The sequence below is a fragment of the Bos taurus genome, chromosome 27 (assembly GCF_002263795.3).
Source record: "Bos taurus isolate L1 Dominette 01449 registration number 42190680 breed Hereford chromosome 27, ARS-UCD2.0, whole genome shotgun sequence".
NCBI lineage: Eukaryota > Metazoa > Chordata > Mammalia > Artiodactyla > Bovidae > Bos > Bos taurus.
This window is the reverse complement of record NC_037354.1, coordinates 32,981,507-33,000,905: the sequence shown is the minus strand read 5'-3', so window position 1 is coordinate 33,000,905 and position 19,399 is coordinate 32,981,507. Positions and strand designations below refer to the sequence as shown.

At 51.7% G+C, this 19,399-nt stretch overlaps 1 long non-coding RNA gene across 1 annotated transcript; it reads left to right on the top strand.

Annotated features, from left to right (window-relative positions):
• On the top strand, positions 1-19,146 carry LOC132344065 (uncharacterized). Its single transcript, XR_009493166.1, has 6 exons — positions 1-172; positions 281-686; positions 764-974; positions 3,044-3,149; positions 7,130-13,683; positions 16,762-19,146. It is a non-coding gene; the product is annotated as an uncharacterized lncRNA (long non-coding RNA).
• Positions 19,147-19,399: the final 253 nt, after the last annotated feature.

The following is a 19,399-nucleotide window of genomic DNA, read 5'->3' as shown; positions in this document are numbered from 1 at the left end:
TGTTTTTGGCCTACCCTTTCCCTCTTAGGCCTGTTTTACGTAGCCTTGTTTTTCTATTTTAGCCCCACGGCCAGGAAAATTCTTTTTCTCCCTGAAGAAATTCTGAAAGACAGCAGGGAGCTCAGTTCTGTTCCAAAAGCTGGTGGGGTCAGTTCGTCAAGTGCGTCCTCAGGTGTGAACCCGTGTCTGGTAGATGGGTGGGGGGAACCTGACGAATTTGGGGGATCACTTTCAGCCACATGGGTCTGAATTTCCACGGGTCTTCTGGGTCCCTTTGCAGAATTGAGACCGAGGACTGTTTCTCCTTGGGGTCTAATCTCAACACCTCTCTACAGCCTTACCCATTCGTTTGTTCCAGAAATATCCACTGAGTGCCTGGGATGAGCCAGGTATGGGCTGGACCCTGGGGTAGCAGCGCTGAACACGGACCCGGGTCCCTCCCTTGGGGTGGCGGCTGTGAGTGGGTGAGATGGGGCTCAGAGACAGAGTCTGTGTGGCCCCAGGCTTGCTCTCTGTTGGGGAGTCTCTTCCTCTGCATTCTTGGTGCGTGTGCTGTGAGCCTGCTGGCTCCTCCTCGGACACAAGCATCTGGGAAAATGGTCAGGTTCCAGAGCTTTCCCAGCTGACGTCTCGTTCCCAGCAGCCCCCCGCTCTCTGCCTACCCAGGTGGGGCTGCTCCCCAACAGGTGAGCACTGATGTCTTCAGACATGTCGCCTTCTCCCTGGACCCCTTTCACAAACACATCTAATGATATCTTTTCAGGATTTTGTTCCTTAACTCCAAGGAATGAGTTGAGTGGGGGCTATTTCAGCCACTGTGGCGAGGTGGTAGAAGAAGCAGGTCAACGACGGCCTCGTCCCCATGTGGGTCTCCTCTGCCTGCCTTGAGGGTTTGCCACTCCAACCAGGATTCCCCAGGGTGACCGCCTTGTCCCCAGGACCACCTCTGTGCTGACGAGAAGGAAAAACTTCAGGTATCAGTGCAGGGTGTGCTTTCTTGCTCTCTTCCCTGGTGGCTCTGTCTGTGGTCCGTCCTCTGAGTTTCACCCCTGGGTCTCCTCTCTCAGCCAACTAAGGACTTCAGTTCATAGATACTTACCAATACCTACACCCTTTCGCTGTTTTCCAATTAAATAGAATTCAGCAAACTTTCACTGACTGTCCACCACATACCTGGAGCTGTCCCAAGCACGCAGGGAACACAAGATGAATAAAAGATCCTTCTTGCCTTTAAGGAATTTATGGGCTGGCAGAGGGCTTTCCAGGTGGTGCTAGTGGTAAAGAACCACCTGCCAATTCAGGAGACCTAAGACACGCAGGTTGGATCTCTGGGTCAGGAAGATCCGCTGGAGGAGGGCATGGCAACCCACTACAGTATTCTTGCCTGGAGAATCCCATGGACAGAGGAGCCTGGTGGGAGTTGCAAAGAGTTGGACATGACTGAAGTAACTTAGCACGACTTAGCACGTATGGAGGGTGATGAGGTGTCCTCTTATAGAGAAGAACTAGAAAGAGGATAAAATAAGGGGCTTAAGGGGTTCAGAGCGAGGGAAACCGACAAGTGGCTGGGGTCAAAGGACCATTGAACTCGTGGGGAAGGAAAGAAGGAACATCTGGATGGACTGGTCTGTATGGGTCAGTTTGTGGCGGACTTGAAAGCTGGATTAAAGGTTTGGCCTTAGGTAGATAAGGCCCATGGGTTTCCAGGAGTAAGAAACACACCCTTGCCTATTTCATCAAAAATATATCTTTCAGAACGAGGGACGGCTGAGTTCCCTCTCAAGCTTTACATTCCAGGCCAGAACCATGTAATTATAGGTTGATTTGAGTGATCATCAGCTGAACTTTGGTCTCTATCAGCAGCCATCCGTGCCACAGCTCTGGGAGCTCTGTCCTGGGGTGTCCCCGTGACTCTGAGAGGTCCTGGCAATGCCAGTTCTACCTCCGTCTCCCTCTGGCTTGCGTGGGTTCCCAGCTCTGCCTCGCTCCTGTGGCTGGTGGCCCTGGGCGCGGGCTGACTGGTCTGGTGTCTTAGTCCCAGCATCCCTTCTTCTCCCAATTCATCCCCTCCTGGTTCTTCCAGGGCCCAGCCTGCATTTTTGTCCTTCCGTGGGGGCACAGCTACAGGGGATAGTGTCTGCACGGCAGGGGAAAACCTGGCTGCTGATGGGGTGTGGACTTCTGAGCCCGAGACACTCTCCCTGCCTCACCTGCCTGACTGCACTCAGCCTTCACGGCTCAGCCGCAAGGTCACGTTCCCAGAGACTCTCCCTGGCCACCTTGTTCTAAACGAGGACTCCTTGTTACCCGCTCTTTGTACGCACCGCGAAACAGTTTGTCGTTGCTGCCACCACAGTTTACAATTGTTTTTTCAGAGCTTTGTTTGTTTGGCTGTAGTGGGTCTTTGTCGCTGCACTCTGGCTTTCTTTAGTTGTGGAGAGCGGGGGGCTACTCTCTAGGTGTGGTGCTCAGGCTTCTGCCTGCGGGGGCTTCTCGTTGCAGACTCTAGAGTGTGCAGGCTTCGGGAGTCATGGTGCCTGGGCCCTAGAGCCGCTGGCATGTGGAATCCTCCAGGACCAGAGATCGAACCGGTATCCCTTGCATTGCAAGGTGGATTCTTAACCACTGGACCACGAAGGAAGCCCCTCAGTTTGTAATTATATATTGATCTGTTTCGTTTTTCCCCTGCATTAGTCTGTAACCGCCATGAAGGCAGGCGCTGAGTGTCGTTTTGCTCACAAGTGTACAGCCCTGTGCCAGGTGTGACTTGGGTACTCAGGAGGTGATGTGGACTGAATGCCTTGGGTCCGTCTTGTGGCTGGATGATCTCAGAGCTGGTTGGGCATTTACCCAGTGGCCTGCTGCTGCTGCTGTTAAGTCACTTCATTTGTGTCTGGCTCTCTGTGACCCCATGGACTGTAGCCCACCAGGCTCTTCTGTCCGTGGGATTCTCCAGGCAAGAGTACTGGAGTGGGTTGCCATTTCCTTCTCCACACAGTGGCCTAGGGGTAGGGAAACTGAGGGATTTCTCTGTCTTTTTCAGAAGGAAAGAGAGAGCAGAAAATGGGAAGTGAGCAGCCATGAAAATGAATGAAATAGCACCATTTGCAGCAACATGGGTAGATCTGGAGGTGATCATACTAAGTGAAGTAAGTCAGAGAAAGACAGATACCACATGACATCACGTATGTGGCATCTAAAAAACAACATACAAGTCAACTTATTTACAAAATAGAAATGGACTCGCAGACGTAGAAAACAAACTTATGGTTACTAAGGGGAAGTGGAGGAAGGATAAGTTAGAAATTTGGGATTAACATATACACACCACTATATATAAAATCGGAGAAGGCGATGGCACCCCACTCCAGTACTCTTGCCTGGAAAATCCCATGGACAGCGGAGCCTGGTAGGCTGCAGTCCATGGGGTCGCTAAGAGTCGGACATGACTGAGCGACTTCCCTTTCACTTTTCACTTTCACACATTGGAGAAGGCAATGGCAACCCACTCCAGTATTCTTGCCTGGAGAATCCCAGGGACGGGGGAGCCTGGTGGGCTTCCGTCTATGGGGTCGAACAGAGTCGGACACGACTGGTGACTTAGCAGCAGCAGATATAAAATAGCTAAACAACAAGGCCCTACTGTATAGCACGGGGAACTATATTTAGTATCTTGGAAGGACTGATGCTGAAGCTGAAACCCCAGTACTTTGGCCACCTGATGTGAAAAACTGACTCATTGGGAAAGACCCTGGTGCTGGGAAAGATTGAAGGCAGGAGCAGAAGGGGACGACAGAGGATGAGATGGTTGGATGGCATCACCGTCTCAATTGTCATGAGTTTGGGTAAACTCCAGGAGTTGTGATGGACAGGGAGGCCTGGTGTGCTGCAGTCCATGGGGTTGCAGAGTCGGACATGACTGAGCAACTGAACTGAATTGAATAACCTATAATGAAAAAGAATCTGAAAAGGAGTATGTATATATAACTGAGTCAGTTTGCTCCATACTTGAAACTAACACCACATTGTAAATCAGCTATATTTTAATAAAGAAATGAGGCATGAAGAGGGTAAGCATGACTTGGCATTCTTGGGGCCTTCCCCCCACCCCCCTCACCCTGCTCATGATCTGGCCCCATGGAGGATGCTTAGCTTCTCCAATAAGAGACACTGGGAGATGGCCCTGGTTTCAGAGACCAACTTCTCCTTAGATGGAGTCCCCAGACCTGGGAGCCTGGCTTGAAAAAGACAGCTATGCAAGTTCCAGAAAGAACCAAACAGCCCGTTCCTGATCCCAACCACCCTCCACCAGCCTGTTCTTAATGGCTTCTGAGCTTGGAAACCCCAAAAAGTTTTGGGGACCATTCTTTTGCCGTACTCGTGGACGAGCCACAGTGTGCTGGGGAGATGGGAGAGGAGAAGAGGAGGGAAGAAAACAGCTCAGAGCAGGGCTGGCCCGAGGGAGCAGCGGGAGGGGGGTGTTAGTGTTGGGGGTCGGTGGGAGTGCACCCACTTCCTCTTTCCCCACTTTCCAGGGGTCTCCCTGCTGAGCGGGCTTGAGGGTATGAGAGCTGAGGGAGGCAGGGCAGAGGGTGAAGCCCTCAAGGCATGAGGGATGGGGAGGAGACCCTTGACTCCAAAGGTGGTCCTCAGCCAGGGCTGGTACCACCCTGGGGGTGCTGGGATTGTACTTTGTCTCTACGATTGGTGGGCGTGGGGTGGGGAATACCAGCCAGTAGTGTCAATTTTTTAAATTTGGTTTTGATTGGAGTGTGGTTGCTTTACAATGTTGTGTTAGTTTCTGCTGCACTGCAGCATGAATCAGCTATGCTGCTGCTGCTGCTGCTAAGTCGCCTCAGTCGTGTCCGACTCTGTGCGACCCCAGAGATGGCAGGCCACCAGGCTCCCCCGTCCCTGGGATTCTCCAGGCAAGAACACTGGAGTGGGTTGCCATTTCCTTCTCCAAGGCATGAAAGTGAAAAGTGAAAGTGAAGTCGCTCAGTCGTGTCCAACTCTTCGCAACCCCATGGACTGTAGCCTACCAGGCTCCTCCGCCCATGGGATTTTCCAGGCAAGACTACTGGAGTGGGGTGCCATTGCTTTCTCCCATGAATCAGCTATAAGTACACGTAAATCCCTTCTCTCTTGAGCCTCCTTCCCACACCCCCCACCCTGCTAGGTCATCACAGAGCCTGAGCTGAGCTCCCTGCACTATGCAACAGGTTTTTGTTGTTGTTATTGAGTGACTAAGTCATGTCCGATGCTTTTGCGACCCCATGGACTGTAGCCCACCAGGCTCCTCTGTCCATGGGATTTCCCAGGCGAGAATACTGGAGTGGGTTGCCATTTCCTTTTCCACACTGCAACTTCTCACCAGCTTCCCACCAGCTATCTATTTTACATGTGGTGGTATTAATATGTGTGTATATATAAATGCTACTTTCCCAATCTGACAGGTAGTGTCTTGAGACCGAGGATGCTCATCTTTCTGCCCTACATGGGAGATGCCTTCCCAAGTGGGAGTTGTCTTGTTCCCAGGGTCCCATCTGAGAAACACTGACATGAGAGAAAGATAAGGACTCTGATGCTTCACTCTTGGGGGTGTAGGATGCCCGTGGTTTCCATCCCCAGAGCTCCTGAGATCCTCGGGGTGGGGAGAGTGGACAGGCCCACCCCTGACCACGGGGGCGTGTGACACGGCGCTCAAGGACAGCCTGGGTCGCCGCCTCCTCATCCCCCCTCTTCATCCCCTCTGCACCCTGCAGGCCCGCAGGGCTCCCCAGCAGGCCCTGCGCACCCCGCCCCAGGCCTCACGGCTGTGCCGTGTGACTTGTAACTTTTTCCATATGCGGGGCTGCTCCAGTATCAGAGAAAGGGGAAACGGCCTGGAGAGCTAGAAGTGGGTGTGGGCGGAGGTGAGGTGGTGGTGGGGGCGTGTGTGTCGGAGGGTTTGGGGAGAGGCTTTTTTTGGGGGGGCTGTGTTGCTGGGAAGGGGGCGGGGCTTGGGGAAGTGGATGGCCAGCCTCTGGCCTGTTGGGAGGACGCCGTTGGCACCCGGAGAAATCCATCCAGCGGAGCCAACCCTCATTAATCATCCGGGCGGCTGAACTGCCAGCTCCTTTCAAGATCTTTCAAGAAGGGTTTTCACCCAAAATAGAGTTGAAAATGTGCTGGGCCCTACTCAGAATCCCATCAGTCTGGGCATTATGGAAAGTGTCGGGCGGGCTGTGACGGACAAGGCACACTCTGTTGCAGGGGTCCTGACTCCCACAGCCTGTCATATCAAGCGCCTGATCAAATTTGACAGCTTCATTTGTACCTACAGAATAGATAAAAGGGGCTGTTCATTGAAACAAATGGAGGGGAAGGTGGGGGGGAGGAACAGGAGGTGGGAGGGAGAGGGGGCAAGTGTGTGTGGTGCTGGGGGGACGGATGGCCCTGGGGAGGCGGTGGCGGAGGGCCATGGCTATAGGGGCAAGGGGGTGCCAAGGAGGATGCTGCCAAGAGCAGTCTCTCCTGCAACACCCCTGGAGAAGGGGGCGGGGTCAGGGGGAGACAGGTGAGTTTCAAGAAAAGGGCACTGTCAATGGAGACCCACCTGTCAGGGTCACACTGAGGGGCTCCCCAGCCCCTGGTGGGGGGCTCCGGGCCCCAAGGCTGTAATTGGAGCCAGGAAGCTGGCCCTGGAGCAGGAGAGTCCGGGGTGACTGGCTGTGATGCCGGGATGTGGGCCAGCTCGTGGGAGGTGGGTCTCAGCTCCGGGCCCCGAGCTGAGGCTTGCGGGTGGCCCCCAGCACTGACTTCCTGAGGGTTACATCCATAGGTGTCCGTGTTCCTTGCAGATGGCAGCTGGTTGGCATGGGCTGGAGGACGTCCCCGTACCCCTGGCACAGTCCGGCTTTGGCTTTGTTCAGGCTGCCCCACTGGCCTGGAAAGACCCCTTCTTGCTCCTTCCGGGGGGTTTAGTGAACAAGGGAGTCCTCCCAGACCCCCCAGAGTGCTCCAAACGCCTTGCAGTCTTCATGGCTCCCCTTCGCTTGTTAATGTCAGACTTTATGTCATGTTGTTAGCATGTATTTATTTTCAATTAATTTTATTTTAATTTAATTTTTAAATTTTGGCTGTACAGGCTCTTCAACGGGGCGCTTCCCAGGTGACGCTAGTGGCAAAGAAACCACCTGTCCACGCAGGAGATGCGGGAGACATGGGTTCGATCCCTGGGTCAGGAAGAGCCCCTGGAGGAGGGCACAGCAACCCACTCCAGTGTTCTTGTCTGGAGGATCCCATGGACAGAGGAGGGCCACAGTCCACAGAGGATGCAAAGAGTCAGACAGGACTGAAAGGACTCAGCATGCATGCACAGGCTCTTGGCTGTGGTGTGTGGGGGCTTCCCTCAGTTGTGGCCCTCTGGGCTTAGCTGCCCCGAGGCATGTGGGCTCTTCGTTCCCTGACCAGGGATTGAACCCACGTTCCATGCACTGGAAGGCAGATTCTTAACCACTGGGCCACCAGGGAAGCCCTACTAGTGTGTGTTTGTCCAGGTTCTCCTACCAGACCACAAGCAGTTTGGTGCGAGGGTTGGGGGTGTGTGTCTGACGTGTCTTCTCTCCTCTGATAGCATTTAGCACACTTAGCAGGTTTTCAAGGAATATTCTCACAGGAGACTCCACAAGGCTCAGTGGTGACATCAGGAAGCCAGCCTGGGATCAGGGGGTTCAAGGTTCCTGTCTGACCTCTGGTCTTCAGAGGAGAGGGTCAGAGGTCAGCAATGCTCTCTGTATGCTGACCCCGCCCACCTGGCGCCTTTGGAGGACTTAGACGCTCCCTTCCAGGCTGATGCAGCCCAGGCTGGTGGTCATGGGTGGCCCCTGGAGCCCCCTCAGGCTCCTGTGTCTGGACAGCTCTGGTGGCAGGAACATAGATTTCTGAAATTGGATAGACCTGGTAGGGGGTCTTGCCTTTTCTGCTCACTGACTTGGTGACGTTGGGCAAATGTGTTTAAGAGTAGATTTACTGCAGAGAAGAGGTGCTAAGATTAAGTAAAACCTTGTGTGGGAAGTACTTAGCACAGTGCCTGGCATACGGCAAGCACTCAATTAATGTTCGAGAAGGAAGAAGGCCGGGTCTGGTCCGGTTGTCCAGACCTTTTTCCTTTGAACTTCAAGGACATGCTGTTAATGGCACGTGTTTGTTAGTGACCATCGATTCTTATCACTCTGAATTGATCCTTAGTTTTTTGTAAGTTTCACAGATGGAAGCTTTGCCAGAATGCAGTGCCCAGAAGTGCAGTGCATGGAAGTGCAGTGCACATCTACCCCTCTTGTCAGGAGTGGATGTTAAGATGCTGCCTCAGGGTACGTCCCTCGTGGTCCAGTGGTTAAGAATCTGCCTTTCAATGCCGGCGAGGTGGGTTCGATCCCTGGTCAGGGACCTGAGATCTCACGTGCCTTGGAGCAACTAAGCCAGCATACCGCAACCAGAGAGACCCTGTGCTACAACGAAGATTCCATATGCCACAACTGAGACCCAGTGTAGCCACATAAATACATAGATATTAAAAAAAAAGATGCTGCTTCAAGATTACATGGTATGTGGAAGGTCATGAACCTCTTTGAACTTCAGGATCTCCTAGCCCTGGGATGTCTGTCCTACCGGAGCGAGGTCAGCCATGTCCGGCTAAAGCATTCCATCCCAGTGCCTTTCCTGTAATTTCAGACGTAAACTCTCTCCAGGTGAACAGGGCTGTGTGAGCTTGGAAGGGCTTCTGTTGGGGAAGGTCTGGGGAAGCGGGTGGAGGTGAGGGAGTGAGGGGGAGGTGAGTTCTGTCCTGGCTTCCCCCTGACACACTTTTGTGGCCCATGGCAGTCTCTGCATGCCCTCATCTCGCCAGAGAGTTAGTTTTGCCCTGATTATGGGAAGGGCAGGGTGAAAGCCAGTCAGAATGCTCAGAAAGCACCTTTGGGGGGGTTCCCCTCCTGCTCCCCTCTCCTTGTGGGCACAAGGGAGGGTCAGTGACTTGCCCTCGCAGTTAGGAGGGGCCAGAGGATTATGAGCAGAGGTTATATGTGCCATTTTTGGCCTGAGCTGTGTGACTATTCATGCCAGCTCTCCCCCTGCTGAGACTGGCAAGGACGTCAGGGGGCCTAGTTAATTATGTGCAACACTATGATGCTTCTGAGTTTCACCTTGGTTAGACTGAACCAGAGTCCTAGTTATTTAACCAAACTCTGCTTCCAAAAGAATTCTGTGGATGTGATTGAAGTCCCTAATCAGATGACTTTAAGTAGCTCAAAAGGGAGATGACCCAGGGTGAGCCTGACCTAATCAGTTGAGCCCATTAAAAGATGCTTCTCTGAGCTCAGAGACTCTGTAGGGCTCATGCTGGTAGAGTTTCAGCCTATTTGTGATCTTGACTACCTGCCTGCCTTAAGAATTTCTAACTTGCTTAGCTAGCCACCATGATTGTGTTGTCAACACCTTACAATAAATGCCTTGCTATTAATATATTACTGGTTCTGCTTCTCTGGTCAAATTCTAATTTATATGAGATCCCTGTCAACCCATGATGGAGATGTAGTATAGCTGAAAAATAAGCTTTTGTTGTGTTAAGCCCCCAAGATTTCTGTGTTAATTTGTTACTGCAGCATGCTGCTACTGCTAAGTCACTTCAGTCGTGTCCGACTGTGTGTGACCCCATAGACCGCAGCCCACCAGGCTCCCCCGTCCCTGGGATTCTCCAGGCAAGAACACTGGAGTGGGTTGCCATTTCCTTCTCCAATGCATGAAAGTGTAAAGTGCAAGTGAAGTTGCTCAGTCATGTCTGACCCTCAGTGACCCCATGGACTGCAGCCTTCCAGGCTCCTCCATCCATGGGATTTTCCAGGCCAGAGTACTAGAGTAGGGTGCCATTGCAGTATCTAGCCTAAACCGACTTTTGCAATAGCATTAATAAATCCTGAGTCCATCATATCTTAATTAGCTTATTTATCTATCTCCTACTAAACTGAAGCTCCTTGAGGCTAGGGCCAGGGTGTGTCTCATCTTTTTAGTGCCCAGAGGAGACCATAGTACCTCATACGCAGTGGGCACTCTGTAATGTTTAACAAGTGAGTCAAACTCCTGCACTCAGCAGTGTCTCAGCTCTTGGAAGGACCCATGTACTTTCAATTGCACAGTGTCCAGCAGGGTCCCAGCACATGTAGACACACTGGCCAAGACATTCTGATGGGATAGTTCCCCTTATTCTATCCATCCGCAGCATCTAAACCCACCTGGGTACAAAGTCTGAAGCTACTGGCTCAGTGCAGAGTTTTATAGTCAGGACTGCATTTGTATCCTGATTCCACAGCTCTTTCACTGTGAAATCGTGAGCAATTTCCTTAACCTCTCCAAATCGTTTTTTCATGAGAGTGAACTGCAGGTTTGTTGTAAATATTAAATATTTAACTGTGCCATGGCATACACAAAATGATGCTTACAGAGATGCCATAAGGCAGCGGTCCCCAACCTTTTTGGCAGTAGGGACCATTTTCATGGAAAACAATTTTTCCATGGACCAAGTCGGGGGGATGGTTTCAGGATGATTCAAGTGCGTTACACTTATTGTGCACTATTTCTATTACTATGACATCAGCTCTGCCTCAGATCATCAGGCATTGGATCCCGGAGGTTGGGGACCCCTGCTCTAGGGTGTGCCTGGCTTATTGTGTATTTGTTTGGTGCTGCCTGTATTTGAAGTTGTCAAAAGTGAGAAGGATAAGTGTGACTGTGTAGTCATACTATTCCCTTTATGGACTGGGTGCAAGCCCGTATATAACTCACCACACACACACACACACAAATTCACACCTCCACCTACCCAGGAGAACAAACAGGACACAGGGAACGTGCAGGGACATCTTCCAAATGACTGTTTCCATTCTAAAATCTGGCCTCCGATTTAAACTCCAGGAGGATCATTTTATTTTCTGTTCCAAAGATCGATGGAGATCCCCACTGCCCACTCAGAGCAACGGTCCCCCACTGTGGTTTGATTTTCCTCTGCCTTTCATTTCTTCCCTCGCCAGTTCCATTTTCCAAAAGCAATTGGCTGTAGGCTGTGAAAAATAAGATTCTTTATGTAGACCTTGGTTTAACCTCCCAGGATTCTCAACACTATTTAAAATAATAATGCTTGACCCACTTAAGCATCCAAGCAGCCTCCAAAACACGGGCATCACCGTACCCTCAGCATTTTGTCGAATGAACCAAGTATTTTCATGCTCCTTCTTTCCCTGGATGGAAAGTTCACATTACCGTATTCTCGTGGACCCTCCGCCCGCCCTGCATCACGGAGGTGAAGTCACAAGGAATCTTTTTCTGGATCTTCCACATTTACTGTCCTGATGGGAACTTCAGAATTGCATTAGACTGAGGACCACTGTCAGAGCCAACTCCAACCAGCATAGTGCATCACCCTTGAAACATTTAAAAACTCATAGACTATTTCGATTAGAAAGGGCTTAAATGTGGAGGAAAGGGAACTCTTGTGCACCCTTAGTGGGAATTAAATGGGTGCAGCCACCATGCAAAAGATTATGGTCGTTCCTCAAAAACCTAAAAATAGAACTACCGTATGATCCAGCAATTCCACGCCTGGGTATATATCCAAAGAAAATGAAAACACAAATTCAAAAAGATACATGCATCCCAATGTTTGTAGCAGCTCTATTTACTATAGTCAAGATATGGGAACAACCTAAGTGTCCATCAACAGATGAAGAGTGGATAAAGATGTGGTGCGTGTACACACACACACACACACACACACACACACACGGTGGAATACTACTCAGCCATGAAAAAGAACAAAATCCTGCCACTTGCAACAATGTGAATGGACCTGGAGAGTATTATGCTTAATGAAAGAAGCCAGAGAAAGACAAATGCTGTCTATTATCACTTATATGTGGAGTCTAAAAAAATGAATGAATGTGTAACAAAACAGACACGCAGAGAACAAATTAGTGGGGAGAGAGAAGGAAGGGCAAGAGAGGGGTAATGGAGTAGGAGGTACAAACTGCTATGTATAAAACAGATAAGGTATGAGGATATATTTTACGGCCCAGGGAAATATAGCTATTATTTTACAATAACTTTAAATGGAGCACAATCTATAAAAACATTGAATCGCTATGTTGTATACCCAAAACTAATATAATATTATAAATCAACTATACTTCAACTACAAATAAATAAAATACTTCATGATAAAAAAATGCTTAAAGATGATAAGGACTAACAGTTGCACTTCAGAAATGGGAAAAAAGAGACTCAGAGAGATTAAGTGACTTCTCCAAGGTCGCACAGCAATAATCTTCAGAACCAGAGAAAAATCCAGGTTTTTCTGGCCCCTGCTTCAGTGCTCTTTCTAACTCTACGTATGATGACTACAACTTTCTGGACTTATCAGGGGCCAGGGTGCGCCTCCACTGACCTTGGATCTGGGGACGACCGAGGGGAGGCAGTTTCCTTCTCTCTCTGGGCTGCAGGTTTTTAATGTCTTCTTTGTTTGTTTGGGGCCCTGGAGACTGCGCTGAGGGGAGAGACTTTCGGCTGCTCCCTCAAGCCACCAAAGGACACTCACACCCTGGGTCTCCGTGTTGAATCATACAGTCACTTCATTTCCACTCAGCCGGCAGTTTCCGTTTCTTTTCTCTTAAGAAGTTTCCCAGCACCTCTGTGATCCAAACCCACCGACAGCTTTTCCTGTCTTGGGAAGTATTAATAAAGCTGGCGATAGGCCACTGCCCCTGGGAAAAACTTGTAAAGGCACTTCATCTAGGAAGAAGCATAAACCATTTCCAGGTCTGGAAGGTACAAATGGGTTAAGAGAAGCCTGTTCTTGTATTCCAAGGGGTGGTTCCCGGACCAGGGATTGAACCCAGGCCTCTGCAGGGAAAGCACCAAATCCTAACCACTAGGCCCCCAGGGAACTCTGGGGAGCCTGTTCTTTGATCTGCTGGCTTGGAGCTCTGGCTCAGCCTGCTCATCACCATGGAATGAAGGTCTCATCCATCTTCCAGCTTTCAGAAGAAGACGGGCCTGAGGGGAACTGGGGAGCCTCCCAACAGATCAGGGCTCCCGTGGGAAGGTAGCCCCAGCGAGCTCTCCCTCCAGCTGCTGCAGCCCAACCACTGATCTGCACAATTAGCCCCTTATTATAATTGGTCAAGTTCCCCACTGTCTGCACTGCACAACTGAATGCTTACTAGATCTGCATAAATGCAGTGGTAGAGAATACTCTCTCATTCTCCATCTCATGGGTGTGTCTTGTCTCCCCCAACTAAATTGGGCAGGAATCTGGTCTGAGTTTTCTTCTGTGTTTCCTGGCATCCGGTGTTGCGCTGGTCACATAACAGGAATCCTGTAACTTCTGCCTTGGTGATCCACCTCCTGGAAGTCTGACTCTCCAACACCAGGTCTGTATTTTCAAGCAGCCATTTCCGTGCTGGTCATTAGGTACACCATTTGTCAAAACAAACTGTGCAAGTGGAACGAAGTCAATAGCACTCTTGTGTCCGCCGCCCACTTTTTAAAAGTTGAAATCAACCATGTTGTGGTTTGGTTGCTCAGTCGTGTCCGACTCTTTTGTGACCCCCTGGATGTAGCCTGCCAGGCTCCTCTGTCCATGGGATTTCCCAGGTAGGAATTCTGGAATGTGTTGCCATTTCCTTCTCCGTGGGATCTTCCCGTCCCAGGGGTTGAACCTGAGTCTCCTGCATTGGCAGGTGGATTCTTTACCGAGCCACCAGGGAAGCCCCCAAATGAACCATGGGGCTCCATCAATTTCCCGCAACCCCCCGACCTTGTTCCCACCCCTGTGTGGCAGGGTGGCTTCGATTCTGTTTTTAGCTTGGCCGAGCCCATCGACCCCTCCCCGACCTCCCCGCTCTGCTGGGTGCCTTTCCCGTCCTTGGACTCAGGGGCTGACAGCTGGTTTGGGGGGACCGGAGGAGAGGATGAGGGCATGCTGAGTGTGACAGTAGGGGGGGCTTTGTCCAGGGGCCAGGGTGCGCCTCCGCTGACCTTGGAACCGGGACGACCGAGGGGAGGCAGTTTCCTGCTCTCTCTGGCCTGCAGGTTTTTAATGTCTTCTTTGTTGGTTTGGGGCCCTGGAGACTGCGCTGAGGGGAGAGACTTTCGGCTGCTCCCTCCCTCCCGGACAAAAAAACGGTGCATGCTTTTCCTGTTTAAACAGGGCACAGTTGTGAAGTGCCCTGACTGCATACACCGAGGCCCGGCAACGGCTGCAATAAATCAATAGGAAAATAGAAGCTGCCAGTTAGACTAAACAAGTGCATTTGCAAAGACGGCTAGCTCTCATTAATCACTCTGACAGTCCTAAAAACACATTTCCCCTTTAATGACTGTATTTGGATAATCAGTGCTTTTTCCTCCTCAGTCAGAGTTTGAGTAACAGACAGCTGGTGTTATTACGGGCCATCAGGGAGGGGGTGTGGGGTTTAGGGTCGAGGGGGAGCCGACCACTGGAGGTCTCCTCGTAGGGGCCGGGCTGCCATGCGATAATGAGGGGGAGCTTTTGTGCTGTCATTGATGGCTCCTGGGCAGCCATGTGCAAGTTCCTCCCCAAACTTTGACACCCACCTGCATTCTGTGGACACAAAAGCCTCAGGGTGGGGTTTTGGCGGGGAGGGGTTGGCAGGTTTCACCTGGCTTGGGGAGGAGGCAGCCAGGCGAGGAGCTGGGCCCATGTGATCTGGCTTTGTTTCCGTGAGGTGACTTTGGCTTTCAGGAGGAAAGTTTGAAACCCGGGACATTTCTCTTTATAAATGATGTAACACATTAATGCACAGCGCATTATGAAAATGGTAATTCAAACCCATAGTGCTCCAAATTAAACCATACATTATCGGATGCACTCAACCATCTATTTTGCAAAAAGACAGGATGAATGAAATCAAGTCAAACAGAAAACTGGAGTGCAGCTTCCCCTGCAGAATGATTAATATAGGACAGAGTCACAGCATTATTGGAAGACGGATTCCACGGAAACCCAGACATCCATCAGGAAGGGGTTAGTTCATATGCTGAGAGACACATCCCAAGATGCTGGAGAGGCTAGGGCAGCTAGGGCTGCAAAGGATGGAGGCCCCTGCACCCCACACCTCCCCCGTGGGCTGCAGATTCTCTGAGGATGGGTTTGAAGGGTGACTGGGAAGTTAAAAACAACCCCCTGCAATTCTGTTGAGCAATATCTGAGGGTGAGTGAGGCCTCCCCACCCTTCTCTTCCTCTCCCTGCTGTCCATGAGGCCACAAAAATAACCAGGCAGGAGGTGTGAAATTATGACCCCGAGCCAGGAACGTCCAGTGTCTAAAGGTCCAGCTGTGTGGCTGTCACCCTTCCCAGTGCCTGGGGAACACAGGCCCCCGGTTCTGGCGCCTGGAAGAGATTAGGAGGAGGGGCGGGAGGAGGGCTAGAGAAAGGAGGAGGAGGTGGAGCCATGGAAGGTGGAGGTGATGCTGGAGCACAGAGTTGCTGGATGAATTATTTATGCAAATGAGCAGCTGGTGGGCAGCATTATGGCTCTGAAAACAGCAACTTTGTTTCTGTAGCCCCTGCAAGTAACACACTGCCCCCCACCCCCCCACCCCCAGCCCCAGTGAATGAAAACAGCCACATGTCTTGGGACCCTCACCCTTTTATGGTGGGGAGAGCTGGCGGCGGAGGGTGAAACCTGGGCCACTCCAGGCTACAGTGCCTGCCTGCCCTTTGAGTCACAGCGGGAGCTGGAACCAGCCTTTCCAATCAGGCCAAAGGCATCCTTCCTGGTCTGCAAAAGCCAATGATACATTTTCTGGGGGAAACCTCCTCCTCTGAGGAGTTTCTAATGTGCATTCTCACACCTTTCCTGAAGCCAAGTACCTGGAGACAACTTTCTTTCATTATATGGGGAGATACCAAGTCTCTTCCTTTCTCCTGTCCCAACAAGGGGAGCCTGTGGTCCTTAGGAAGGTCTGAAGACCATAGTGTTAGTCGCTCAGTTGTGTCCGACTCTTTGCGACCCCATGGACTATAGCCCATCAGGCTCCTCTGTCCATGGACTTCTCCAGGCAAGAACACTGGAGTGGGTTGCCATTTCCTTCTCCAGGGGAATCTTCGCCACCCAGTGATCGAACCCAGGTCTCTTGAATTGTAGGCAGATGCTTTACTGTCTGAGCCACCAGGGAAGCCCCTGACCATAGTTTAAGAGAAAAGTTTAACTCCCCCTGCGGAAGGAGCAATTTCCAGCAGTTTTAGCAGGCATTAGAAACAAACAAAGGTACCTGAAAGAAAGAGGGAGATTTGAGAGGAAGGGAAGATTAACCAAGAGCAAACAAAATAACAGAGATAAAGAAAAAAATAAAGCAAGTAGCTACAGTTCAGTTCTTTTGAAGCTTGGGGCCAGTTTGAACTCTGAGAAGTCCGGTAAGGATGATCCCTCAGGAAGACTCTGAGCTCCCCTCAGGGGCGACTTCTTCAGGGCCTCCAGCCTCTCCCTTACCCTGTTTATCACTGTGGGCAAGGATGCCAGCAGACCAGCTTCCTTCCCTGGGGACACATACAGGATCTTACTCCAGGAGTACTATTTTCTGCAGAAGATGACTGAGGTTCTCTTGACTAGGGAAGGAATTTTGCCCAGAAACAAAGCTATAGGGGCAACCCCTCAAGTCCCAAACCCCACAAAACATCTTACGCTGAAGTTCTGTCAAATCCCTAGGGAATGACGCCCGATGAATCCAAGACCCACCCTGTGAGGAGTTTGGGGCCATTTGTGGGATGAATCAGCGCAAGCAGAGACCCCCGTGACCTCTGGGTCTCCGGACATTTCTAAAGCACACAGTTTGTGGAGCAGGAATTGCCCTAAAGCCGCATTCTTCACCGAGAACGTCAAGCAAAACAACACGAATGGCAACAACAGCAGCTCCTAAAGCTGCGAGGCGCCTGACGCAGAGGAGCGCGGCTCGGAGGGGACAAGGGGGGCATTTTTCAGCGCGCCCAACAGGTGGCTCCACGCCTCAGGCGCATAAGGCCGAGCATCCAAGCCCCGTGGCCCGCTGCACCCCGAGAGCTGGGCGCCAGGCGTCCTGCATCGGGAACTTGCGAGGGGCCAGCCTCAAGGGGCGCCCCCTGCCCCGGGGAGGGTGGGGTGGGAACGAGAAAGCACCAGGGAAGACGCGCAGGCCCCGAGGCCCCTTGGTCCCCTCCTCCGGACCCCGGAGACTCCCAGCGCAGTAGAGGGGTGCTCCGGCCCTTTCCTTATCATCCTGAAAAACAGCACCCTCGCTGTCGCCTGCTCAAGGATACAGAAGCCAGTATCTATCGTGCCAGCTCAAGAAAACGGGGAAACCGAGGGTGGCTTCTACATGCCGAGTCATTGCCGCGCCTTCTCCGCAAATCCCAAACTGGGGGCGCAGACGGCTGGGGCCCACAATCCAGCGCTAGGCTTAGGGAGTCCCCAAGCTGTGAGCAGCGCCCTTCGCGGCAGGTGCGTGTACCCGTCCTTGGACTTCAAGGTGCATGAAAGGCACTGCCAGGGAGAGGAAATCCTCATTTTTTGAGTGCGAAGCGCGGAAAGGCGAGTTTGCGGCGGGCGCCAGTCGCTCGCCTCTCTGCCACCAGGTGGCGCCAGAGGCACGTCGTCTTCGCCGGCCCGCGGGGCCCAGGGACGGTGCTGCGGAGTCTCTGAGCCCCGGATCTTGGGTCCCTTCTCCGCCCCTTGAGTCTCGAATCTAGGCCCTTATCTAGAGGAAAAGTCCTCTTGCACACACTCTCTCCGCCCCGTCCCCAGGTGATGTCAAGGCCTTTGAAGTGAGCTTGGGAGCTAAATAACCGAGTTGGAAAAAAAAATGGGCGGGGGGGGGCATTTTATTATTTGTAGTGCGCTGGCAGTTTGATTTTCTCCCTCACCTCCCGCATTCCCCTTCCTCCCCCACTTTCTTGAGAAAACCCATTAAACTCGTCCTTGAACGGAAACCCGAGAAGGAAACCATAAGGTGTTTTCAATGAGAATAAAAGAAGGGCATCTGCTTAGGTGTCTGGAAGTGGGCCGGTGGGTGAGGCAAGACAGAAACACACCACGGTGTGAATATAGCCAAGTACTCCATTTATTAACAAAATAAGTCTTACCAAGGGAGAGCTCTATTCATCTCAAACGGGCCCCGCAGCCCCCTGCATCAGGCCCAGAGGGTGGGAGGGAGGGGATCGGGAGAAGACCCTGGGCCGAGTCTTCGATCCCAGTAACTGAGGGAGCCCACGGCCAACTCTGGGGACTCTTGGGTCAGGCCTGGGAAGGGGTGACGGGCTCTGCTGTGATCCGTGTGCTCCCTGACTCCCCTCCCACACCCCCAAAGGTGCTAAAAGGGTTGTATTGCCAGCTGATACTGCCACTGGTCTGCTTTGGAAGGATCTAGCAAGAATCACCGACCCAGCCCCCATCGCCAGGACAGGGACCCCTGCCGCAATTATCAGAAAAAAACAATGACTATTAATGCACTTCGCAAACTATAAAGAGCAAAGTTTCATGCCAGCAGGGCCTTCTAGGATTTTTACTTGAATGAGATGAGCCCTGCCGGCCCCCTCACCAGCAGGCGGTGGGACCACCCCGGGGTGTTTGGGGCCTTTCAGAGTCTGGAAAGGGGAAAGGCTATTGGAAGACTCTCCAGCCACTGACTCCTGTTCAGAGCAAGATAGGGGAGAAAGGCTCTAATTTGGGGGACCAGGGAGCAGACCAAGGAGCCCAGAGGGGAAGAGAGTGGCAGGGGAGTGGTCACAGGGCAGAGTCCCGGGGCCACAGAGCTCAAGACCTCCAGCCCCCAAGGTCGCTCCCAACACCCCCGAACGCGTTACAAAAAAATACCTCCTCTCTGTTACTTGTACAAAGAAAAAAAAAAATCCAACAACAAACCAGAACCTCGAATGGACGGAAACAAGAAGGAATGAAGGGCAGAGGGGCGGGGCAGGGAGGAGGAAACGTAGTTTGAACGTTAGGAAGCATGCAAGCAAGTCCCCCCGAGAGAAAACAAAAAGAAGCTCCCACGCTGCCCCCTCCTCCAGGTAAAACCAAACCAATCCAAAAAAAAAAAAAAAAGTGGCAAACTTACATCTAAGAAAAAATAAAACAGAAAAGAAAGGCAGGGGGGCGGGGGGGGGGGCATGTAGTTACTGCTGTGATTAATATTATTATTCGGGGAGGGGAGGGGCGAACAGACTCTTTGCATACCATTGACTCGTGTGGGTCGTTAATGCACTTATATTCCCAGCTTGTAAGCTAACATTATAGTAAATAAATACACAGTCCGGTGGGGAGGGGAGGGATCTGGGAGGTGGGGGGGGGTTCCGGAGGCGGGGGCAGGCGG